Source organism: Capra hircus, chromosome 29 (genome assembly GCF_001704415.2).
Source record: "Capra hircus breed San Clemente chromosome 29, ASM170441v1, whole genome shotgun sequence".
Lineage (NCBI taxonomy): Eukaryota > Metazoa > Chordata > Mammalia > Artiodactyla > Bovidae > Capra > Capra hircus.
This window is the reverse complement of record NC_030836.1, coordinates 49,828,717-49,854,552: the sequence shown is the minus strand read 5'-3', so window position 1 is coordinate 49,854,552 and position 25,836 is coordinate 49,828,717. Positions and strand designations below refer to the sequence as shown.

At 56.7% G+C, this 25,836-nt stretch overlaps 1 protein-coding gene across 1 annotated transcript in view; it reads left to right on the top strand.

Annotated features, from left to right (window-relative positions):
- KCNQ1 (potassium voltage-gated channel subfamily Q member 1) overlaps positions 1-25,836 on the top strand; it is a 378,447-nt gene that overhangs the window by 309,105 nt on the left and 43,506 nt on the right. The window lies entirely within an intron of this gene.

Sequence of the window (25,836 nt, the reverse complement as noted above, 5' to 3'; positions counted from 1 at the left end):
TCCGTTTCCTGGGCAACGCCTGGCTCTGGCACATGTCTGTCTCTGCTGCAGCTGGGCAGGCGGGCAGGGGAACGGCTCCCAGTCGCTGCCCTCACTCCCCCCCCCCCAGCCTGGGCCTGCAGGACTACCCTCTGCCCACCTGCAGTCTTCCCCGGCTGGGGCGGGTGTGGGGTCACGATCCAGTATGTGGGGTCTGAGAGGGAGGGCTGCTGTCCAGCTGAAACAGGGGCCCTCACCCTCCGGCCTGCCCCCCTGGGGCTGTGTGACCCCGACATCCTGACGCCACTGGAGAGCTGGCCCATCTCGGTCAGCACAGGCCTAAGCAGGGCCTTTGTCCTGTCCTACAGCAGACAGCCCAGTGGCAGGAGCCCTGTCTGGCAGGATGGGAACTGAAACCCAGAATGCTCCGCTCCCCAGGCTGGCGGCATCAGGGCCTCAGGGGCACTGGGCTCTGCCTCCTGGGTGGCCGGCCCTAGGCTCTCACCCTGCCTCCTGTGTGTGACCAGGGCTGGCACGTTCCGTGAGAAGCCGAGCACAGCAGACCAGGCCCTCTGGGTGGGGCCTCCGGTCATCGCAGGAAGCAGAGGGGGCTTCCCTGGTGGTCCAGGGGCCGACTCTGCACTCCCAATGCACGGAGCCCAGGTTCAATGCCCGGTGGGGACCCAGACCCCACATGCCACAGAAAAAGGGTCCGCGTGCCCCCCCCCCCACCACGGAGCAACTGAAAATAAGATCCCTCGTGCCACAGCTGAGACCGGTGCAGCCAAATAAATATTTCAACCGAAAAATAAAGGAAGCAGAGGCAGACCCAGGGAGCAGACCCCGCCCCCCACCCCCGCCAACCCCCTCGCCTGGCCCTGGGACAGCGTTTGCTGAGTGAGCCCCACAACCAGCGCCCCCTCCCAGCCGCCCTGGGGCACCCGCCGTCCCACCGTCCAGATGCTTTCATCCCACCCCACGTGCCTGCCCTGGTCTGGTTCTGTCCCCTGTCCCGCTGCCCTGGGGCTTTCCTATGACCCTGCCCTGCTCAGGACAAGCCACTCCTTTAAGCCTAGACTGGAGCCCAGTGTCCTCTGGGGGTGGTGATGGGGCCGCCCAGGGCCCCCTGCAGCCCTCCGGCCACCTGTGAGGTCTAAGAACCAAGACATAGCCCTCAGTCAGCCAGGGGCGGTGTGGCAGGCGAAGTGGGGCCTGTGCTGGCCTTGGGGGAACCCCATCACAGACCCAGATTTCTTCAGATCTGAACAACAAAGCTGGGGAGGGTCCTGGAGGACAAGGTTTGGGGGCCTCTGCCCATCAGGCTCTGCGCCCAGGAGAGGGGCCACCTGTTCCTGGGCAGCAAGGATTCTGCCTCATCCCCCCTGCCCCGTGGAGCTGGTTCGGCCGAGAGGCTCTGTCACTCGGAGTCCCAAGCCTGCTCCACGCTCCCCACCCCTCCGTGGACTGCAGAGACCCAGGCGAGGCCTCCGTGGGCCCCTCCCCTGCCGGCTGACGCCCCTCGCAGATGGACCCTGGGAAGGGGCCCTACGTTATCAGCTTATCGCAGGGGCCATCAGGACCATAAACAACCCCCTGGCAATCCTGCTGACGTGGGAAGTTGGGGGCAGGAAACGCAGCAGCCGTCCGGCCCTCGGACACCCAGCAGGCCCTCAGCAGTGGCAGTGCCAGCCGGCCCGCCAGCCAAGCCCCCGCCCCGGGCCTTCCCCACACGCCGGGCCGGCCTCAGGCCGGAAGGGAGCCTGGCCCCCAACTGCTTCCTCATCTGGGCTCCAGCGGCAGTCTCCTCCCAGCCTCCTCCCAGCAAGCTCGCGGCTGCAGGAAGAGGGGATGGGAGAGGAGGGGGAGGGGGCTTGGGAAGCACGCGGTGCCCCCCCAACCCCTGTCTTGGGGCGGGGAGCCCAGCACACCTGTCCCTGGCCTGGGCTGGCTGTCCAGGCCTGCCTGGCTCCAGGGGTGTGCAGGGCCGAAGCAGCGTCCTGCCCCGGGCCCACACCACACACCCCCCACCCCGGCCTCACCCAGGGGCCTGAGGGACCCGCAGGTCCCCAGAGGAGATGTGGGAGCTGCTCTTCCCTGTTGTGTTCCACACTTGGCGGAGGGAGGAGGGGAAGGACAGCCTTTGTACAAATAAATTCTCTTTTGCAAGTGGGGAAACTGAGGCCCAAGGAGTTTGCACAGCTGTCTAATTAGCTAGCTAGTTAGAGCTAGCCCCAGCGGAAGCCACAGACGGAGGGGCAGATAAGGTGGAGAGAGACAGCAGAAAAGAATTTCATAAACACAAGGGGTCTGGTGAGAAGAGGCCGCGTCCAAACAAGGAGGGCCAGGCTGGGGGCTGGGGTGGGGGCAGGCAGCGGGGTCCGCTGGTGGCGGTGGTCAAACTCTGCCCTGGAGGGGGGCACGCCTCGCCAGCCCTGAGATGGGTCCTGAGAACACGACCCCCAGCCCCAGGGCCCCTCCCTATCAGGGCTGCCGCGGGGCAAGGACCCCGGGCTCTCTGGGGACCCGATGAAGCAGTCGGCTCCCACCTCCCTCCCCCCAGTGTGTATTCTTAGCTCGGCCCCTGGACCTGCTGCAGTGCTTACATTGAGCCCTGTTTATGTTGCAAGCTCAGCTCACACTGCTTTTGCTGATATGAGGAACACAGTGGGCTGGGAGAATTTCTTTCTTCTCTGTTTTTGCCGGAAATGTTCATGGCTCAGAGCCGGACACCGGGAGTCCTGGGTTTCCAGGCCCCAGTTCAGAGAGCAAGGGTGGGAAGGGCCCTCCCCAACCTGGCACTGCTTCACCGCCCCCTGTCCTAGAACCCTGGCCGGGCACACCTCTCTCCTGCACAGACATGCCCCCAGCCCGGGCCCCCCGCCGCCGCACCTCCCCAGCCTCTGCCCTGCACCAGGAGGGCCCAGTCTGCCCCACCCTCCCTCCTCCTGCTCAGTCCTCCTCCCAGACCTCTTCATCCCCCAGCCTAAAAGCAGGATCCAGAGGCATGACCATCCAGAAGGCTCTCCGTGCCTCCCTCCCTAGAGCCCCTCAAAGCTGCTCACCCGAGCATGCCTGCTGCACACCCTGCCCTCTGAGTTTGGGCCTCTGTTATCTTGGGCTTAGGTTATTTTTCCAGACATCTATGTGGTCTCTGGCCTCTCCTCACTGCACCGCAGTCCTTCCTATTGTATAATCTTTCTTAGACACTGCAGAAGCTCTCTTGCTCACCTTTTCTTCAGAATCTTTGTGTCCACATTTGTGGGTGAGATATGTCCTTGTGTTCTCTTCTGTTTGGGCATCCAGTTTAGGGGAGCCTCACAGAACGAGTTAAGAAGCAATCTCTCTTCTTTTGTATTCTACAATATTTTCTATGGGATTAGGGTTTTCTTCCCCAGAATGTTTGGAGAAACTTGAAGGCGAAGCTGCCCAGGCCTGCTGTGTTCTTTGTGGAAGGATTTTTAATTGAGTCAATCCTTGGATGGTTCAGGGACAGGTAGGGCTTTCCATCTCTTCCCGTGTCAGCTTTGATAAGTTGCTCACTCTAACAAGTGTGCGTTCCACCCTAGTTTCATATTTATTGGGACTTCTCATCATTTTAGCACCTGCACCGTCCGCAGTTTGTTAGTTAGTTGCATCGTCGTGGCCGACTCTTTGAGGCCCCGTGGACTATATAGCCCGCCAGGCTCCTCTGTCCATGGGATTCTCCAGGCAAGAATACTGGAGTGGGTTGCCATCCCCTGCCCCATCCAGGGGATCTTCCCAACCCAGGGATCAAACTCTCGTCTCCTGCATTGGCAGGTGGATTCTTTACCGTCGGGCTCCCAGGCCCCTATTTCATTTGCTTGTTTGCACCTTCACTTGTTTTCACTGGTCAAGCTTGTTGGCTCCTTGACAATTTTGTTCATGTCGTCAACAAACGTTTGACTCTGTTGATCCTCCTTTGTGTTGGTTTGTTTTGCTTCATTCACTGTTTTCTCCCTTTATTTACTTGGGTTTAGTGTAGTGTTCTTTCTTTAACTTCCTAGGTTGAATTCATTTTAAGACTTTCTACATTTCTAATGCGTGCTCTTAAGGCTACACGGTGGTTTTTCTCTAAATGCCACTGAAACGTCATGCCCCAGGTTTTCATCTGCAGCTTTAATTTTGGTGTTCATCCACATAAAGACTTCTCGAGTCTCCGCTGTGACCTCTTGTTTATCCCAGGAGATATTCCGAAATGTGATTTTCACCGTTGTTATAAGCCGTATTGCTCTGCTGTCAGAGAAAGTGCTCTGCAGGACATCAGTCTTTCGAAACCTTCTGAAATACGTTGCATAGTTACAAGGTGTCATCAAGAAGGCAAATGTACCGTCTCTGTTTGAATACCATGCGTATTTTGAAGTTGACAGTTGCGGTGTTATGCTTGTGTCTGTTAGAACAAGCTTGTTAATTGGTTCCTCCCTGGAATGTTTTTATCTACTTGATCTATCGTTAAGAAGTGTATTGAGATGCCAGCTCTTGTGGAGAATTGTCCTACTCTTCTTCATATTTCTGTCCACTTTTGACTCGTATGTGTTTTAGATCTTGTGATCAGGCACCTATAATATTCACTTTTTTGTATATTCACTGCTGGAGTCAATGTCGTCTAATTCCGTAGCACCCTCTCTCTCTCAGGCAGGCTTTCCCCCTTCTTAAAGCCTATTGTTATACAAACCTAATTTTCTTTGCAATCTTTTTTTTTTAAGCTTTCTTGAGGTATAATTTACGTGCCATAAAATTCACCCACTGTCAGTGCAGACAGCACATTTTAGTAAATCTCTGATTTGATGTGCAACCAACATCCAAATGAAGTTTGAGGACGTTTTCAACACCCCCAATTCCCTCAATGCCATTTGCCAGCTCCCGCTGCCAGCCGCAGTCAATCACTGCCCTGCTTTCTGTCTCTGTATCCTTAAATTTCTGTAAGACTAGAAATTGGCCTTTTCTGGATGTTCCCTGTAAATGGAATCAGACAACTTGTGGTGTTTTGCGTTTAGCTTTTCTCACATAACGTAACATTCTCGAGGGTCGTCTGTGCTGCGCCACGAATTTCTTTTCCTCTTAACGCTCAGCAGCATTCTGTTGTATGGATCAACCACATTCTGTTTATCCATTTGCAAGTTGATAGACGTCTGGACTGTGTCCAGTTTGGGGCTATTGTGGTCAACGCCGCTGTGAACTTTTTCTCTACGAGTCTGTGTATGGACATATGTTTTCATTTCCTTGGGTCAGGTTCCTAAGAGGGGAATTGATGGGTCATATGGTAAGTTTCTGTTTAACTTTCTAAAACATTTCTAAACTATGTTCCAAAGAGTTCGTACCATTTTGATTTCCCACCAGTAACACACAAAGGTTCCACTTTCTCTATATCCTTACAAATACATGGTATGGCTGATCTTTTTTCTTTTCGCCATTCTAGCTGTGGGTTTGATTTGCATTTCCTTAATCACTAATGATGTTGAGCAACTTTTCATGTGCTTATTAGCCATTCATAGTCTTCTCAGGGGAAATGTTTATTCAACCCTCCTGACTATTTTCTAATTAAGTAGTTCTCTTCTTGAGTTGTAACAGTTGTTTATATGTTCTGGATACAAGCCCTGTATCAGATATAGGACTTGCAAGTATTTTCTCCCACACTCTGGGGCTGTCTTTTCATGTTCTTAATCATGTCTTTTAAAACACAAAAGTTTTAAACTGTAAAGAAGTCCAGCTTATCCTTTCTTGTATGACTCATGCTTTTGATGTTATGTCTAAGACTTCTCTGCCTATTCCAGGGGCATGAACACTTCCTTCTACTTTTTTTCTTGTAGAAGTTTTTTTTAGTTTTAACTCTTGCATTTAGGTCTGTGATTTATTTAGAGTTAATTTGAGGATGTGATATGTGGAAACATTCGGGGTTTTTTTGTTGTTTTGGTTTGGTTTTTGTTCCTTTTGCTTATAGATACCCAGCTGCCTTGATACCATTTGTTGATACCTCATTGACTTTTCACGATGCCTTTGTCAAAAATCAATTGGGCATAAGTATATGGGTTTATTTCTGGATTCCCAATTCTGGACCACTGGTCTCTAGCCGTGTCTTTAAATCCACATTACTCTATCTTGATTATTGTAGCTTTGAAGTAAGTTTTGAAACCAGGGAGTGTTAGTCCTCCAATTTTCTTCTTTCTCAAATCATTTTGCCCTTTCTATATTTTATGAATGTTTATATGAATTTTAGAGTCAGGTTCCCAGTTTCTACCAAAAAAATAAATAAATAAAAGAGAGAGAGAGAGAGAGAAGAAACCTGATAGGATTTTCCTAGAGAGTGTACTGAATCTATAGACCCATTTGGGAAAACTTCACATCTTAACAGTATTGAGTCTTCCAGTTCATGAACATGGTATATCCTTCTGTTTATTTGATCTATTTTAATTTCTTCCCATTATATTTTATAATTTTTAGTGTATAAATCTTACATATCTTGTTAACTTTCTTTCTAAATATTTTATTATTTTTGATGGTACTGTTAATGGAATTGTTTTCTTAATTTCATTTTTGAGTTGTTACTAGTATATAGAAACTGGAGAAGGAAATGGTAACCCACTCCAGTGCTCTTGCCTGGAGAATCCTGTGGACAGAGGAGCCTGGTGGGCTGCCATCTATGGGGTCGCACAGAGTCGGACACGACTGAAGCGACTTAGCAGCAGCAGCAGCAGTGTATAGACATGCAATTAAATTTTTATATTAAGCTTATAAACTGTGACTTCATTGTTATTAATGCTACTAAATTTTGTTGTTGTTGATTCCTTAGGATTTGCTGTATATGGGGTCATGTCATATATGAGGCTTCCCTGCTGTCTCAGATGGTAAAGAATCCGCCTGCAATGTGGGAGGCCTGGGTTTGATCCCTGGGTTGGGAAGATCCACTGGAGAAGGGAATGGCTACCCACCCAGTATTCTGATCTGGAGAATTCCATGGACTGTGGAGCCTGGTAGGCTACAGCCCATGAGGTTGCAGAGTCAGACACAACTAAGCGACTTTCACTTTAATTTTTGTCATGTGCGAATAAGGACAATTTTATGTCTTCCTTCCAATCTGTATGCCTTTAATTTTCTTTTCTGCCTAATTATGCTAGCTTGACTGTCTAGTAAAATGTTAACTAAAACTGGCTAGAGAAAGTCTTGTAGGGCAAACTATTCTATCATTTACCATTAAGTATGATGTAGGTTTTCATTAAATGCTGTTTGTTGAGTTGAGGATGTTTTCTTCTATTCCTAGTGTGTGTTCAGAGTTCTCACAATTGGATGTTAGATTTTCTCAGTTGCCCATTCTGCAACTTTTGGGATGGGCATGTGCTTTTTAGCCCTTATTTCTATTAATATGATGTGATACCTTAACTGATTTGGGGATTTTAAACCAGTCTTGTGTTTCCCACTTGACCATGGAGTACAGCCTCTTTTATCCATCATTGGATTTGGTTTGCTAAGATTTTGTTAGGAATGTTTGCATCCATATTCATAAAAGATACTCTTCTGAGTTTTCTTGTGTGTTTTTTTTTCCCTTTCTGATTTTGGTGTTGGGTTTTTAAACTCTTTTTTTAATCATATACACATTTTACATGTCTTTTGTAAACCCTAGATTTTTAAAAACCATTTACTACATCTATACTTAATATAATTTCCAATATGTTTTGATTGATTTATAGCCATGTATTTTGTGCTTTTTATTCGTACTAAATTTTTTAATGTTTACTTTGCTCTTCTTTCTTATCTCTTGTTGGATTGATAGTTATTTTTCATTGCACGTTTTCTTTTACTGGTTTTGAAGTTATATGACCATTCTTGTAGAGGGTAACCTAGGACTTTATAAACAGTTATATAATAAAGCCATTTGCTATGTTTGCCCACATCTGGAATAAAGTAAGTACCTTAGAACATTTTAGTTTCCATCTCTCCAGCTAACTTATATGTTTTGTTGTATATGTAAGTTCAAACATAATTAGCAGTATTTTATATTGGAGAGGGCAATGGTACCCTACTCCAGTGCTCTTGCCTGGAAAATCCCATGGGTGGAGGAGCCTGGAAGGCTGCAGTCCATGGGGTCGATGAGGGTCGGACACGACTGATCGACTTCACTTTCACTTTTCCCTTTCATGCCTTGGAGAAGGAAATGGCAACCCACTCCAGCGTTCTTGCCTGGAGAATCCCAGGGATGGGGGAGCCTGGTGGGCTGTCGTCTGTCGGGTTGCACAGAGTCGGACACGACTGAAGCGACTTAGCAGCAGCAGCAGCAGCAGCAGCAGCAGTGTTTTATATAATCAGTATGTATTTAAATTTACCCATCTATTTGCATTTTTGTCACGCATCATTGGAGAAGGAAATGGCACCCTACTCCAATACTCCTGCCTGGAAAATCCCATGGAGGAAGAGCCTGGTAGGCTGCAGTCCATGGGGTCGCAAAGAGTCAGACACACTAAGCAACTTGACTTTCACTTTTCACTTTCATGCATTGGAGAAGGAAATGGCAGCCCACTCCAGTGTTCTTGCCTGGAGAATCCCAGGGACGGGGGAGCTTGATGGGCTGCCGTCTATGGGGTCGCATAGAGGTGGACACGACTGAAGCGACTTAGCAGCAGCAGCAGCAGCATTTATTTGTCATCTCAGATCTTATATGTGGGGGGTCACTTTTTTTGACTGAAGTATTCATTAGAATTTTATTCAGTGAAAATCAAAACCCTTCTGATTTTATTTGTTTTAAAATGATGGTTTTAGTGTTGTTCTTAAAAAATATTTCCACTGGCTACAAAATTCCAGACCCTAGGTTACCAAAATGATGTTCTTTCAACACGTTGAAAACATCATCAAGCTGTTCTTTGACTTCCATTGTTTCCATTGAGAACAGAGATGACAGTGAGTCATTGCTCTTCAGAAGGCAATGCATCTTTTCTTTCTGGCTGGTTTTAAGCTCTTTCCTTTGACTAGTGTTCTGCATTTTCACCATGTTGTATTATTAGAGACTGTCTTTTGTTCATTCTGCTTGAAATCCATTGAGTTTCCTTAATCTGCGGTTGGTGAAACACATCAGGCCTGGATTATACTCGGCTGCTGTCTCTTCATATTTTGCTTTAGTTCACTATTTCTCCTGGAACTTTCAGGAGACGTCTGGTCGACCATCTCAGTCCTCTCATGCCTCTGAGTGCACCTCTCTTTCTCATTTATAAAAAATCACTTTGTTCTCTGTACTGTATTCTGGATACTGTCTTCTGATCCGTCTTCCAAGTCACTAATTATTTCTTCAACTGTGTCTAAACTACAGTTAAATTTATCCAAAGAATTTTACATTTCAGTGATTGTTTTTCTATGTATGGAAATCCTATTTGGTTCTTATGCACACTTGATAGACCTTTTTATGGTACCTTTCTTTTCACTTGTACGTTCAAACTTGAAAAACATTTCTTGAAGTGTATTGAATACAGCTATTTTATGTTTGAAAGCATGAAAATGTAAGTTGCTCCATCATGTCTGACTCTTTGCGACTCCATGACAGTAGCCTGCCAGGATCCTCTGTCCACGGAATTTTCCAGGCAAGAATACTGGAGTGGGTAAGCCATTCCCTTTTCCAGGAGATCTCCCCAACCCAGGGATCAAACCCAGGCAGATTCGGTTTCTGTTACTTCTGGCATCTCAGTCTCTGTGAGTCACCTTATCTGTTTATGTTTTTCCTCCTGGCTCTCATTCATGGTGTTTTGTTCCCTTTGAGGATTTCCTTTTTTTAATCCTAAGTTCGTATATCTTACCGTGTATCTCTGAGGATTTTTGAGGCCTAATGTGGAGTTGACCTTGGGGAGGATCCATGTTGATTTCTTCCATTGCGCTACACGTGGGAGCGCTACCAGCCTGAACTATAAATTCTAGGCTCAGCATTTTTGCGACCACTCATGTGGTATGCATTTGGGCTTCCAAGCTGAGCATACCAGCTTGTGGATATGGCTTCTCAGATCAAATATTGTTCCACTCCTTTCAGCAGCAAAGCAATTTTCTATATAGTCTTTTCAGGGACCAGGGTATTTCTCACTGACCATTGAACCTTCACATTGAACACAGAGCACTTTGAAGGTTCCAGCTTTACAGAGGGCTCTGCCATGACACTTCCCACCTGGAGCAGGTCTGGGCTCGGATACCTAAGCATCCATCCCCTGTGAAAACCAAAGCTGAAGATTACTCAGCTCATCACATGCCTTCAGGACACCGCTCACCTCTGTGGGTTCCACGCTCACCGCGCACTCAGCCTCTGATCTCTCTCACCTCCTGACTCGCTCACCAAGGCCAGTGAGTCTTGTGGGCAGACAAGCTCTTGTTCACTTACAGGGCACGGAGTCAGGGTTTGGAAGGTGGCGTTTTTCTGGGCACCCTGGGTCTGACGGCTGCTGTTCCAGCTCTGTGTACTGATTCCTGACCTTCCTAGGCTTCATCTCCGCATGAAATTGGGAGACGTTGGGCAGTAGCAATGTGTCTGGGTCCTGCTGGTCTGTGGGGTCTTAGTGATAAGCAGGTCTCATTCTGGGGCTCCAGCAGTTCTGTGCTGGGCCAGCAGTCGTTTGGGACTGGACTGAGAAGAATGCTCTTCTCCAAGCCCCCTGGCCCTCAGACAGAAAGGACTCCCCCACTCACTTGCACTGAGGCCAAGGATGCAAGATAGGAGCCTCTGGACCAGGGGGCAGCAGACTGGGGCCCATGGGCCAGATCTGGCCCCTGACCTAAAAGGATGCAGAGATAGGAGCCTCTGGACCAGGGGGCAGCAGACTAGGGCCCATGGGCCAAGTCTGGCCCTTGCCCTAAAGAATGCGTGGCGAAGCCTGTGTATGAGCCCTAACGCCTGTGTTTATTATCTGGCAGTTGACAAGAAAGTCTGCTGATCCCCAGTTCAGACCAACGTTGCCCAATAGAAATATAAAGGGAACCACAGGTGTAATTTCAAAATTTCTAATAGCCACATCAGAAAAATAAAAAGAAGCAAGTTAAATTCATTCCAATGTATTTTATTTAACCCAGTAGATTAAAACATTATCACTCTGGGACTTCCCTGGGGGTCACTGATTAAGACTCTGTGCTTCCGCTGCATAGAAGTGAAGTGAAGTCACTCGGTTGTGTCCGACTCTTTGCGACCCCAGATGCTTTAACCTCTGAGCTACCAGGGAAGCCCCTGGTACCTACCAGGGAAGCGCACTGCATAGGGTACAGGCTTAATCCCGGGTCAGGGAACTAAGATCTCATATGCTGCACAGCATGACCAAAAACTAAAAAAAAAAGTTACATGATCATTCCAATATATAATATTAACAGAATGGTTAGGGTGGACAACATCCTGTCTCCCAAAGCCAGCATCTGTTTTAGACTTAGAGCACGCCTCTCTTTGGATGCTGAGTTTTCGTAAGAACTGCCCGGGCTGCATTTAGAGATCAGAAGATTTACAGTTGTCAACGGAGGTTCTCATGCCTAAATTAGCATTCCTAAACAACTGTTGTTAAAGTCTTCTAATAACTGAGTTGGGGATCTGTAGTTACATCTGAATTCATTAAAATTCAATAAAGTTGAGATCCAGTTTCTCGGTGTCAGCCGCATCTCCACTGCTCTGTAGGCAAGCTTGGCTGGTGAGCAGGCTCTGGTACCATGACTCAGACTGTGGTGTGCTGGCGGGCAGAGGTGGGAGTGGCCCCCGAACGTGTGACTGGGCCGGACCCAGGGAAGTGCTGGGCAAACACCAAGCGGGCAAGCAGGTGCTGATGTGGGGCAGGTGGTGGGGGCGGGTGGGGAGAGTGTCTCCAGGCCCAGCATCCCCTCTGAACGCCCTTGCACCCTCTTGGGCTCCCAGTCCTCAGACTCGAGCCCCCAGAGCCCATAACCCACACCTCCCTGATGATGACCACCCGCCTGGCATCCTGGTTCTTATAACAGCATCTGTCTCCCACCAGCCTTGGCTCCTGGGGGCCATAGGGACAGCGTTCACCTTGGGAGGCTGAGTTCCCAGGCTGCCTTGGACTCCGCGGGGCACCTCATCGCCAGCTGGGGCCAGTTGCCTCTGAAGGCTGGGCAATCTCAAAGGGGCTCCCCCCACCCCGTGCCCAGCTCCCCAACATCCCTCTGCTCCTGCAACACTCCTCTCTTTGCTGGTGAACTGCTCTTGAGTGGCAGGGCCGTAAATAGGCAAAGGCGTGGGCTTTGCCTGATCAAAGGGCCCCCTTCAGAAGCCGTCATTAGCTGCTATTCTGGGAACTGGTTATTTTAAGGTTAGTGTATTTTTTCTTTCCTGAGGAGCCGTCTTAGTGGATGGCGAGGTCCTGAGGTGCTGGCTTTTCAGTCAAACCACACAAGCCCTGTTTTGTCTAGGGTTTCAAAGATAAACCTATAATGAAAGCGTCACTTGACGCTAAGCGCTGCTATCCCCATTCCTGGGCAGAGGTGGGCAGGCCTGCCAGGGAGTCCCTGTACCCCTCGAGCCACAAGGAGACTTGCTGGCCCCGGGACGGGGCTGCTGTGCTCCTGGAGGGAGCCAAGGTCAGAGCCGAGCGTTCTCACGGCCAAGGCGGCCCCCACAGGCCTTGCCTAGAGCCTGGCTCAGGGGGGCATCTTTCAACAGACAGCCCAGCTTTGGCCAAAGATCTGTGGGAAGAGGCCCACCCCCACCAGTGGCCAGGGGAATGCACAGTGACGTCATGGTTTAGGAAAATGATAATACCCGGTGCTGGCATGCATGTGGGAAAACAGGCATTCTCACACATTGCTGGTGGGGACTCTAATTACTGCAGGGTTACACTTCTGGAAAGGAGTCTAGCCACGTCTGTGAACATTGAAAATACATGTACCTTTGAATCCCAGGAAAGGAAGCTCACGTACCAGGATGCTAGCCATGCTCTGAGTGCCTGAGAGAAACGAGGAACCACTTAGTTGCGTGAGTGAAGAGCTGAGTGAAGGAGACCCCTCCAGCTGTAGGTGCCCCCGGCCCGATGACCGTCAGAGGCTGATGAGTGGCTAAGTCAGAAACCTAGACGCCGAGAAGCCGGGTTCCCAATCGCGCCGCCCAGGACAGCCCTGGGAGGGCCGGGGAGCGCAGCCCAGCTCCAGGGTGCTGGGGCTGTCCCGGGAGCAGACATCCCAGGTGCAGCTCTGAGATGCTGCAGGTCAGGGCGCCCCTTGCAGTCTGTGTGCGAACTCGAGGTCGTTCAGGGAGAAATGCGGTGCCCCGTCCTGGTTCCTGCTCTGGCCTCGGTGCTGTCTGCTGCGGCTGCGCTCCCACCAGAAAAACTAGCCCCTAAACTCAGCCTCCCCTCCACAGCCCCTCCCCAGGACTCAGGGTTCCCTCAGCACCCAAGTCTTGGTCACTGATCTGAGCCTCCTTTCCCAAAGACCCACTCCGTGCCAAGATGGGGGACATGGTCCGTCGGGCCCAGCCCCGAGGTCCAGCCCCGGTGCAGAAGCCGTACTCACACACCACTTCTGCTCCGTCCCACCGGCAGAACCAGCCACGTGGTCCCACCCGGAGCAGTGTGGGGAATGCCGTCCCAGCAGGGCCCTCTGGGGTCATCCATGTGGTGGGACGCCCGTTTCCTCCACCCATGTTCCCCCAGAGATGGCAGACGCACCCCATGACGTGGGCCTGCCCACCTGCCCCCGCCCGCACACAGCTCCCCTCAACAGCCCTCCCCAAGGCCCCAGGTCAGCAGCCGCCATAGACGGGAACAGCAGCATGCCCAGGGACTCTGCCCTCTGCCCCCAGCAGGACCCCTAGTGCAGCCCAGCACCCTAGGGGCCCACATGCTGGACTTAGTTTTGTGGGTGAAGCCCCCATCAGGGTTAGGGGGCACCCTGGGACAAAGGCCTGGGAGACTCAGGTCGGACCATCTGACCCCCCTCGCAGACTGGCACCGCCGTGAGCACAAAAGGGTTATGGGATGGGTGGGCAGTGTGGTCAGCTGTGGGGCCTGGACCGCCGTCCGAGCTCTCTTCACTCCACCCTCATCCCCAAGGTCCTGCTGACAGGGCTGGAGCAGGACTCCCTCTCGGAGGGGCTGAGCCACCTCTGCAGGAGCCCCGCACCCCACCCCTGAGGTCAGAGGGCCCAGCCGCCCATCATATCCGTGAGTCTGGTTTTTGCAGGAGATGCTAAAATCCCACCCCTTCATTTCAGAGGCTCGGTTCCCTGTCCCCGAGTGAAGGCGTAGGTCGGATGGTCCCAGGGGACCTGTAGGCCTCCCAGCCCTTCCATCCTGTCAAGGGTAAGATCCTCAGGACCCTGTAGTGACCAGAGGGGCATGGCCAAGAGGCCATGGTCACAGGAGGGAGGTGAGCACTCCACTGGCCTGGAGCTGACGCTCAGGGTGGCGTGCCTGCCCCGCTGGGGTCCTGAGCTTCTCCTGACGTGAAAGCAGGTCGGCTGCCCTCGTGGCTCACTCCCTGTACCCCACCAGTCCAGCTCCTCCTGGCCAGCAAGAGCCCATCCACCCGTGGGTGGCAGCCTCACCCCCTCAGAGGCCTGGCCTCCCAGAAAGGAATGTGAGTACTGGCTTTGGGAGTCTGTTCCAACTCAGGTTCTAGGCTGGGGACCTGGCATGGGGGATGTTCAGCCAAAATAGTGATCTGGAAGACTGCACCCCACGTGTCATAGGCCCCACCTCCGGGGGGCTTGGGACTGAAGGAGGCTGGTGGAGACATACCCAGTACATCCCAGGGATGCCCTCCCCAGGGGTGGGCACTGCTCACCAGCCTCTCTGAGCCTCAGTTTCCCACTCTGCCCAAGGAGAGGGTACATGGGCACCAGGCCACCTGTCCAGGCCTGGCCTCCTGTGGCTGCCGTGCCCATACCGGACACCCAAGGGTCTGCCCCAGAGCTGCCTGTGGCAGGACCAGCCAGGGGCTTCTGAGGCCCCTTGTACCACCTCTTCCCCAGACCCAGAACCCCACGCGTCTCTGCAGTCCTGCCTCAGAGGGGCAGAGCCAAGTCCAGGGCCGGGAAGCCTGGCTCCCACGCCTGTGTGTTCTCACATTCACGTGTCTTCCTCTGACAGAAAGGACAAGGCTGCCCACACATGCATGTGGGCCAAAGGGGCATTCTCCTCCTGTTTCACAGAGGCCAAAGCCCCAGCCTCCCCTGTGCACTTTGCAGCCAGTGGCTGCAGCTGAAGCCGCCCCCTGACTCACAGGTCATGGACCCAGGAGGTCACATCAGTTCTCACATGTGCATCTTCCCACTGGTCAGCGGAGGGGATGAAACTGGTGCAACTAAGGCAGGCGCTGCTGGGAGGATGTGGGGTTTGATCCGCACCCAGGCAAAGGAACCTCACGGCAGAGGGCCTGGGGCAGGGGAAGCGCTGCAAGCCCAGAGCCTCGGGGCCTGGCGTCTGACTGCAGAGCGGGCACGAGGGAGGGCAGGGAGGGGGCCGGGGCCAGCCGGAGAGCCCCACTCTACTCCGCCCCAGCCATGGAGCCTGAGCCTTGGTGTCCCCACCTGCACTGCAGCCTCCTGCTCCCCATATCTGGGGCAGCCCCCCCAGGACCACTCTTCCCCCCTTTCCTGGGTGTTTCTCTCCCACCGCGGCCCAGGGACCATCACCACTCCCCCCAAGTCGGCCTCTCCTGAATGACTCTATTTATAGGCCTCCAATATTGGCCAGAAAGGAAATTTACTTTTTTTTTCAAACTTTAGCTCCAGTCTGTGTTGGCTTCTGTGGGTGGATGGCTTCTGAGAGAGGCTGGGGGCAGGGAGCGGTGGGCAGGGACTTGCGTATCGGGCCAGCGGGCAGCACCCGGGCAGCCTGCTCGCGGCTCTGTAATCAAGGGCCGGGCTTGGGCTGGGCAGGCCGTCCGGGGGGCCGGGCCGTGAGGGCGCCCCCAGCCTCGTCTTTGTGGCAAACCCTGCCCCGCCGCCTTGGCCGACCTCAGAAAAAAACATGTCTTTTGATCAAAATGGGCCCTTTTTTAAACTTGTCACCCTGCGGGTCAGGGCACAGCCTGCCCCCGGCCGGTCCTGCATATTAAGCAGCGGCTTGGTCACCACCAAAAATAGACGTCCGAGCGCAGAGGCAGGGCTGTCCCCGCCGCTCCGGGAGGCCACGGGCCGGGAAAGAGGCAGCCGGCCCAGGCCCCGGCCCTGCGGATGCTGCAGACAGTGGGCCCGGAGCCGGGCTGGACTGGGAGTCCAGCGGGTGGGTTGGGGACCGCCTCCCACGCCCGCCCCGCTCCCAGCCCCAGGGCTGCGGAGCCTCCGAGGCTGGGGGCCGGGTGGCGGCCTGGCGGGGTCAGAGGCCAGCGCCCGCCTGCCTGGGGCCGGGCGGCAGGTGGCCGGCAGCAGGTCCCGGCCGCGGGCCACACGCGGCGAGCGCGGCCCCTCGCGCCGGGCCGGGCCGCGCTGCAGCCGGGCCGTCGGGAGGCGCAAGATGGCCGGCGCGGCCGCTTCTGCCCGGGCGCTCGCACACGCGGCAGCGGCCGTGCGGAGCTGTGTTTACTTTGCCGGGTGGACGGCCTCTCGTTGCCCGGTTCCGAGTGCTGCAGAGGCAGATGGAAATTTTTGAGGATTAAACACGGGGCTGAGGCGCGCGGGCTGTTTGGCTTGGCAGCACTCCCTCCCCACCCCGGCCCTGGTCCGCACTCCTCACCGGGGCGTCATTCATGCCGCCCTCCGGCCCCTCCTCCAGCCTTGCTCCTGCTGGCCCGCAGCAGGGCAGCCGAGACCCCCTCCCCGGGTCTGGAAGAGGCAGCGGGCTGATGGCGGGCTCCTGGAGGAGGCCTGCTTCTCCGGGGTAGCTTCTCCAAGGGCGGGGTGGGGGCCCCTCTGACCTCCAGATCCTCCTGTAGGAGAGGTGGGAGGCGGTGTACAGACCGGGCGAGCCGCATGTGGGGCCTGTGCCCATGGGTCCAGCACCAGAAAATGCCCGGCACCCGGGCTGGTCTTCAGAAAGGCCTTCGCTGCCTCTCGGGAGAAGCTCTCCATCCAGACGAGACCTGGGCCTTTCGGGAAGGACGGGAGGGTATGCCGGGCTACAGAATAGATCTCCCGGGGCGCAGGGAGCAGAGCGCCAGGATATCTGGGGAGGTGTGCCCCCAAGCAGAGGGCGCGGCAAGTGGAAACGCCCTGTGGGGTGACCCGCCGGCTTGTGTGAGCAGCACCAGCGCGGCACGGCACCTGCGGGTTAGGGAGCAGCCTGCAGGGGGGAACACACAGGTGAAGGGACGGGATGGGCCGACCTGAGGCCTGAGAGCCCTGGGAGGGACGTGAGGCTTCGCGTGGAGGGAGGGGGCTTTGAGGCCACCGTGCAACCCCTGTCGTTTTTAGCTGTTAGCCTGGCACGTGGAGCACAGACTGAAGGGGGCCGACTGTGGCTGCAGCCGGAGCTATGGGGCCAGCACGCTGCTCCGGGGCTGCCGCCCCCGCCCCCACCCCTACCCTGGGCAGCAGGTTGGTCAGTGTGCCCAGCCCCCACTGCCCCCGCCAGCCGGGAGCCACAGGTCAGGTCTCACACGAAGAGCCATCTGTGTGGGCAGCGAGGTGGCCAGCCCGCCCGCCCCCACACAAGGGCACTCTCCCCAGCAGGGTCCACCCACCCCTCTCCCCAATGAGGCCTGCAGACACCCCTGCAGACCACTAGCACCCACCCCTTGGCAGGGGCTCCTTGGGGTGGTATGAGATCCTGGCCCAAGACGCCGACGCCAGGGTGGGCCTGTGTCACCTGGCCACTCTCAGAGCAGCACTGGAGACAGGGAATTCGGCTTGGTCCAGGGAAAGCATGTCTGGGGACAGCAGGAGGACCCCGCATCACAGCCCCCCAGTGTGTGGCCCACCTGGGTGCACCCAACAGTCATGAGGTCTTTACGGCATCACCTCGTGATGGATCACATCCGATAACCAGCGTGGAAATTGCCCTGCACACTCACTCGCTCAGCCACGTCCGACTCTTTGCAACTCTGTGGATTGAGGCCCACCAGGGTCCTCTGTTGATGGGGTTATCCCAGCAAAAATACTGGAGTGGGTTGCCATTCTATTTCCCAGGGGATCCTCCTGATCCAGGGATCAAACCCAGGTCTCCTGCATTGAAAGCAGAGCCTTTACTGTCTGAGCCACCGGGGAAGGGAAGGGAAGTGAGTCTCCCAGTCGTGTCCGACTCTCTGCGAAGCCATGGACTGTACTGTCCATGGGATTCTCCAGGCCAGAATACTGGAGTGGGTAGCCTATCCTTTCTCCAGCGGATCTTTCTGACCCAGAAATCATACCAGGGTCTCCTGCATTGCAGGTGGATTCTTTACCAGCTGAGCTAGCAGGGAAGCCCAAGAATACTGGAGTGGGCAGCCCAGACCTTCTCCAGGGGATCTTCCCAACCCAGGAATCGAACCAGGGTCTCTTGCATTGCAGGCGGACTCTTTACCAGCTGAGCTAGCAGGGAACCAGGAAAGCCCACGTCTGGAAATTGTGCTATTGAGGCCCAGAAGAGTGTCTTTTGAACCTTCTCCAGGCAGCTTCTCTGGAGAACCTGCACCTTCTCCAGAACCACAAGTGTCCCCAAACGTGAGCCCTCTGGTGTGGACAGAGGGACCAGATGTGACCGCCGCGGAGACTAAAGCAGCCACTGAGCGGCAGCACTGTTGAGCGCGGCCCCTGTGGTGGGCTGGGCTAGCTCCTGCCCCGGGAGCGCAGGGGTCGGCAGGCAGAGGCAGGGATGCACAGAGTGGCCCGTGAGCCCCTTTCCCAGCTAAAAGAGGCACACACCAGGTGAGCAGGGCCTCCTCTGGCTAGGGGTCAGGGGCCTGGAGACCACCAGGAGTGAGCGAGGTAGAGGGCGGTGTGGCTGGAGGAGTTCCCAGCATGAGCACCCTGTGCAAAGGCCCAGGGGCCCAGGGTCATGGCCATCTGAGACTGTGACAGCGGGCGCGACGGAGCCTGGCCCTGCTCGTGAGCTAGGGGCCTTAGAACTCACTTTGTGAGCCTGAGGGCCGGGCGGCCTGGCTTCCCGGGGAGGACAGGAGACTGGGGCAAGGGAAGCCCTGGTGAGCTTAGGACACAACCTGTGTGCCTTGTCCTGGGGTGGACGCCTGTGGGGCCGTAGCCCGTGGTCCCCTGGACCCGTCGTCGCCAGGGCAGACTGAGGGGGCAGGGTGTCGGGAAGGACCAGATTTCTGCCGAGCGCCTCCCGGGGGGGCGCTTCACACGGGGGCATGCCAGGGTGCGCAGGTCAGGGGTCATCCCGGATTCTGTCGTGGACCTGTTCAGCGGGCTGGTGGAAGAGAAGGAAGAAGATGGAGAGGGAGGGGCTGCAGACACAGGAGGGGTAGCCAGACTGGCCCTTGGCAGAGCCGGAGAGGGGAGACCTGGCCCGCATGCTGGGCCAGGAAGCGGCTGGGTTCACTCTGATCGGGCCAGGCTTCCCCAGCAAGAACTCAGCCGGGCCCTTGGAGGCTGGGAGGATGTGGGCCTCTAAAGGCACCAAAGAGGGGCTGGCGTGTCTGGGGCTAGAGGAAGCAGCCCGGAGCCACGGGCGTCCAGGGACGGCTTTCCAGGGGAGCAGGGCTTGGATCGACCATGCCCAGGGACCGAGGACCAAGGCAGGGCCTACCATCAGTGCTAGGGACATCCACCAGGTCCCTGCCCATCTCTCTGAGACCAGGAACCCCGACACCTGCCCTTTGACGGCAGCAGAGCGTGGGCGGAGTGGGTGTGCTGGAAAGCCCTGGGCTGGGCCTGGGTGGTGGCAAGTACCAGGCTGCAGAGCCGCGGGGAACGGGACGGGGGGCGGGCGTGGGGAGGCTCGGGGTCCACACCCAGGCAGCGGCCCGTTTGATGACTGAGCTCCTGAGGACTCAGCCTCACCTCCCCCTGATCTGAGCAACACCCTCGGCACCGGCTGAGGACCCGTGGGCAAGTCACCTTCCAGTCTCTGCTCCCTGACTCCTCCTCCCCTCCCCCCGGGAGCTTTCCTGGGATAAAGGCCAGCGTCTTGAAGCAGTGGGGACCCCCATCCTGGGGCCCCTCTCTGTCGAGGGCCCCGCCGTTCCCGAGCCTGCGGCTGGGGGTCTGCGCCGCCTTCTGGGGAGCCCCTGGCCTGCCCCTGAGAGACCCGGTGACCGGGCTCCTCAGTCTCTCTCTGCCCCCAGACCAGAGCTCTGCCTGAGCACCTCCAAAGCCCACATCCAGGGACAGAGCAGCAGATGTGGGGGGAGGGCCCCTGGGGCACAGGGCGCCCTGAAGCCTGGCTCCCTCCCCGGTCCTGAATCGGCTCTGTCCAAGGCGGACACCAAGGCCAGGGCACCTGTGTCCATCGCTTCAGGGCCCAGACATGAGCAGAGCCACTCAGCGGTCCAGTGGGTTACCCTGACCTCTGACATGATGTAGCGGGAGATGCCCACTGCTCCTCTATGGTGCCCCCTACCCCAATGCCTCCCGTGCCCCAGGAGCCTCGCCCCCCGGCGCCCCTACCCCTGCAGATGAGTCAAGCCTCCGCTTGCAGGCGTCCCAGCCTGGGGCCCGAGACGCCAGGCAGGCATCTGGCTTGCTCGTGCCTGGGGGTCACAGACCCTCTCCCTCGAGAAGGAACCATCCCCGGAGGGGCCAACATCCAGGTCCGCTCCTCCCCTCCCCAGCCCCAAGGGGCCACGAGTCCCCTGGCCTCGGGGCCGGGCCCCCAGGACAAGGGCCAGCCGAGCCCAGGGCAGTGGGAAGGCCTTGGGGTTCCCAGGACGCCCAGACTGTGGGCCGTTCTTTCCTGGCCTGTCCGCACACAGGCCTGCTGCTGTGCCCCGCGGCCCTCGCCACCTGACAGATGGGACGGGGCGGTGGGGCAGGGACGTGCACGCCTCTCGATGCCAACACAAGCGGCCTTTATCCTGCCCGTAAATGGTTTCTGTGTCCAGGGAGCCAGTGCCCGGCCCGGGCCTAGCCCCCCGGCGGCCAGTGGGGCGAAACTGGGTCCATGGGGACGGCGGGCAGCGCGCGGTGGCAGAGCGGCCTCATGGCCACAACGGGACGTTGTGCCGGCCTCTCCTGGGCTGCCTGCGGCGCCTGGGACCCTCGAGGACAGTAGCCATGGCCCTGCAGCCCTGGGGGGACGTCCTGGCGGCCGAGCATGGGAAGGGGCCGGGCAGCTGCTGGCCACCGCCCCCACCCCCTTTGCCCGTCAGCCGGCTGCACAGGGGCAGCACCAGGCCTGCGGACTGTGGCGGGTCACACTGGGCGTGTGCCCTCTCTCACAGTGTCCCCCACTGGGAGGGCAGGGGGCAGGGTTCCCAGGTCAGGGCCATGCGTGGAGGCCTGGCCCACCAGAGGCCAAGCCAGCTGCAGGGACTGTCCCCCCCTGGCCTGTAGCGAGGTGCTAGCCAGGCCTCCAGAGCCCACCCAGAGCGCTAGCAGCCGGGCCAGCCCTGAGTCTGCTGCCCGCGTGGGCAAAGCCTCCTCCCGGCCCACCTGGCCACCCCCAGCCCTCACTCCAGGTCTGAGGATCCTGCCCCGTGGCCGCCTGACAGCCCCCTGTATGTCCTGAAGGCTGCTCGCCATCTCTGCTCCTTGCCCTGTCTCCATGCATCCTTTGCCCGAGCCTCTTCAGGGCAGCTTCTCACACCCCTGAGCCCTTGCCCGTCCCCTCCTGGGATGCCCCGGAGAGATGGCGTAGCCCAGGGCTGAGGAACACCCAGGGGCTGGAGCATCTGAGCCCTGACCAGCCTCTGATGTCCATCCTGCTGTCAGAAGGAATCTTAAAGAAGGTTCCACAGTCCTACCAACCTGCAGTCCCGGCTCATTGCCAACAACCTGGGGCCTGGCACGTCCCCAGAGCTCATCCCGCCCAGATCACCTGAACCATTCTCATAACAGCCTCCTCCCAGGCATTTGATGGCCCTGGAGGGCACCTCCCCACACCAGCCAGGGTCACCTTTAAAATAGCAGCACAAGCAGATCCCTTTAGGTTAATTCATTGGTGACGGCAAAATGATGCTGAGTTCCAAAAAAAAAAAAAAAAAAAACCTCTATTTCCTCATTAACATAATTGCAAACAGAACGAACCTTTCTTGATTTCATGTAAACAACAGCTTGAAATAGTTTATAATCCTTGCAGGTATCAAATTAAGTTTTTACTTATGGTCTGGAAATTAATTACCCTTACAGCGAGACAAATGTGAAAACTGTGTATTTTTGACAAGAAAATTAAGCAGCTATTGGGGAAATGTAACTTAATCGTTGCGGAGAAAATTGTTTATAAATTGGTCGCGTTGCTTGAACTCTAGCCTCTTCGGCCAGGGGTGGGCTCGGTGGTGTGTGTGCGCCTGCCTGATTCAGGGCACCACTGGGCCAGCTGCAGAAGGAGGGTCCAGAGGGTCCAGGGAATAGGGCAGGGAGGAGGAGGGGAGGGGACTAATGGCAGAGGAGGGCGGGGACCAGGATGGGTGATGAGGGGGCTGCAGGGGAGCGCACAGCTCCCCCAGGTACCAGGAAGGGGGCTCTCAGCAGAGGGCACGGCACTGGGGCAGGAGCGAGCCTGGAGCATGAGGTGGGAGGGGACGTTCGAGGTGTTTCTCAGATTCTGGGTCAAGGTCATCCAGTCTTCAGGCCCTGAGTGTGACCTGTTCACAGTTTTCATCATCATCTATCCTGTCACGGCAAACCTCTTCCGACACGTTTTCCGCTTGTATTGTGTTGTTTCCCGGGAGTGAAATTTCCGAGTCAACACCAGGAGCCTTGGAGAGAATTTCTCAACATTCCGAGCTGCACAGGGTGGAAGTCAGTTCCCCCCATCATGGGAGGTGGCCAAGCAGAGGTCAGCAGGCCACTTGGTTCCAGGGGCTACGTGGAGGCGGGTGGCCTGGGAAGGGTGTGTCTTACATGCCTGCCCTTCAGAGCTCCAGGGTCCCACCCCGCTCCCGCCAACACACACAGACACACACACAGACAACCTCCTCCTGAAGCCCCTTCCCCCGGCCTCTTCTCCACCTGCACCTGGGCAGTGCCGGGGGACCTCTGTCTGCTTTGGCCCCTCTGATGTTATGTTAGGGTCAGGGAAGTGGTAGGGAGTGGCCAGAGCTGGGTATACTGTTGATACAAGGCCCCTGGACCCGTAACCAGAGAAGCAATGCCCACTGGGCCCTGGCCTGTGGTGGAAGGCTGGCAGGGCAGGAGGGGGCAGGGTGAGGGCTTAACGCCCATCCACCCATGCGATGATGTGGACGTGTAGCACAGCCTCTCTGTGCCTCAGTTTCCTTAACCCCAGAGAGGGAGTGTCTGCAGAGAAATTCAAGGGCTGGGAGCCCCAAGCAGGCACATGGCATCTGCTAGGAGCAGCTGGCAACCATGATTCTCCAAGTGATGGAATAATCCAGCTGAGGCGGGCAGCAAGGGACAGGGGGTACGGGGCACAGGAGGCAGAGCCCACTGTGGTCACCCACTCTGGAGAATGTTCTGGAAGGGATGGGAAGGCAGGGATCAGCAAGGCTCCCAGGCTGGGTACTGGCCATGGGGAGTGAGGTTGGTGCAGAGCTGCTGAGGGGCAGAAGGGACAGCACTTGGTGCAGGGCCCGGCTGGGGCCGTGCCAGGGGCCAAAGTGGGGCCACGTGGCTGGAGCCAGGAGGCCAGGGCAAGACTGTTAGACCTTGGCCATGTCCAGCGCTCTGGGGTGTGAGCTCCTCCGCTCAACAGGCTGCACCCAGAGCCTCAGGTGGAAGGTCTCGAGGCCGGGGGCTGTGCTCGGCATCTCCCCCCAGGGGCCCCTGCGTCCAGCCCCCCACACAGCTGTCTCTGCAGGGCCCATCTTGCTGGCAGCCACAGTGTTAGCACAGGCTGATTTAACAGGACCCCGCCAACAGGCGCTTCGACAAGACGTCGATTTCACATAGTTCCAGGGGCTGGGAGTCTGAGATCAAGGTGCTGCCTGATTCAGGGTCTGGAGAGGGCTCGCTGCCTGGCATGCCGAGGACTGTCCTCTCCCTGGGTCCTCTCGCAACGTCCTCTCCTGGCCTCTTCTCTGCACACAGAGGAGAGAGTGGAAGCTCCAGTGCCCTCCTTCTGCTTCCAAGGACGCTAATCCCACAGCATGAGAGCCTCACACTTAGGTTCTTGTTTAGCCTCATTGTTGGTGTTTAGTTGCTCAATCGTGTCTGACTCTTCGTGGCCCCATGGACTGTAGCTCACAGGTCCCCTCCAAGCCTCTGTTTTCCCATCTATAAAATGGGATGATGAGAAGCCCCAGCTCAGAAGGAGTTGGGCTGCAGTGAGACAGTACATGTTTAGCCAGAGGACGTGCTTGCTATGGCTGCAGAAGGGGGTTCTGCTGGGGCTTGGGGTGGCCCTATGACCAGCGACCCAAGAGGTCAGGCGAACCACTCTCCTATCCTGGAGGGGAAAATGTGGAATGTTCTAGACTCTCTAGTCTGCAGGGGAGGAGGGCAGCAGGACAGTGGGCTTGGCCCTCGCCTCTCACTGTTCCTGGCCAGTAGGGCTGGGCGCCCTGGCGCTGCCTCCTAGGCTTGCCCATGCCCATCGTCTTCCCAGTGCCATCCTCGGGCACAGGTGGCCGGATGCCACCCGCGCCATGGTGGACTTCTTCCAGGGCTCGGGGTCTCAGCCCGGATCCTCCCACTGTCCATGCCTTGGGGATGGTGCTTCTGGCAGCCGCCCTGCCTCTCGACGTGAGCCCAGCACCCCCAGGGTCCCTGAGAAGTGGGGACAGTGCCAGGGCACACATGGCCAGGTGCTGACCTCCCCAGGCACCCCCAGGGTGGCTCTCACCAGGGGACAGAAGGGCACCGGGTGCCTCCTCCATGGTCCAGAAAGTAGGAGCTCACAGGCGAGGGGAGCGTCGTCTCCTCAGGACCGCCAGCTGGGAGTGGTGAAGCCACTGCCAGCTCTCTGTGCCCTTGTCCTGCAGGCCGGGGAGCACTGCCCACCCCAGTGCAGGACCCGTCAGCCCCAGCTGCAGGACCCTCCCAGCAGATGCTCCACGTTGCTCCTGCCCTGGCCGGAAGGCAGGCTGGACCACGCCCTGGCTCTTATGCTCCACAGGCCCACCCTGAGGCCCCCACATGGCCTCATGGCATTTAGGGGGCCCACCCAGGCGGGGGCTGCCCTGGCCACTCTTTCCAAGCAGGAGATAGGGGGGCAGCACGGGTCCCAGTGCGAGCTGGGCACCGGGGCGCCTGCCAGCATGGCCCCTAGGAGCCTAAAGATAGAGAAGGGACAAAGCCCGTGAGGCCGTGAGCAGCCCTGGACCCCAGCTGGGGCTCCACGCTGGGCAAATGAGGACAAAGGCGTCCGCACGGGATTCTGGGGCTGTCTGAACGTGCTCCCAGCCCTCAGCCCGCGTCCAGGACAGAGGAATAAACAGTTTCCACGGGTCCACCAGGGCCTCCGAGGGGCCGCTCGAGCCTGCACAGAGCTGGGCTTGGCTGGGGAAGGACGCTCCTGGCCGCGGGTCAGCTGAGCCCAGGCAGGGATGAGCAGGGGTGCGGGCCTAGCCTGGAAACCCCACAGGCGGGGCCGGGGGAGGGCAGCCTGCTGCAAGAGTAGGGGGTCGCCTGAGGAGGCTTTGTGCTGTGTATAAAAGGCCGTCTTCAGCCAGATGGGGTTGCCACGTCCCCCAAACCCTGGGGAATGCCCCCAAGTCCCCAGGAACTGCCAAGGGGGCCCTGGGCTCTGGTCGGGAGCAGGAACTTGTGTGCCCCTCACCCCTGCCCCCGTGCAGGAGGGGCTGGGTGGGAGCGTGTTGGGGGAGGGCCTGTGTACCGGGGTTCGGGAGTGGGATTCGGAGCGCCTGCCAGGCCTGGGGCGCACAAGCCTGGGCCTGCAGCCTCTGCAGCCCTGCCGCCAGCTCCTCTCCTGCCCACCTGCCCTGGCCTGC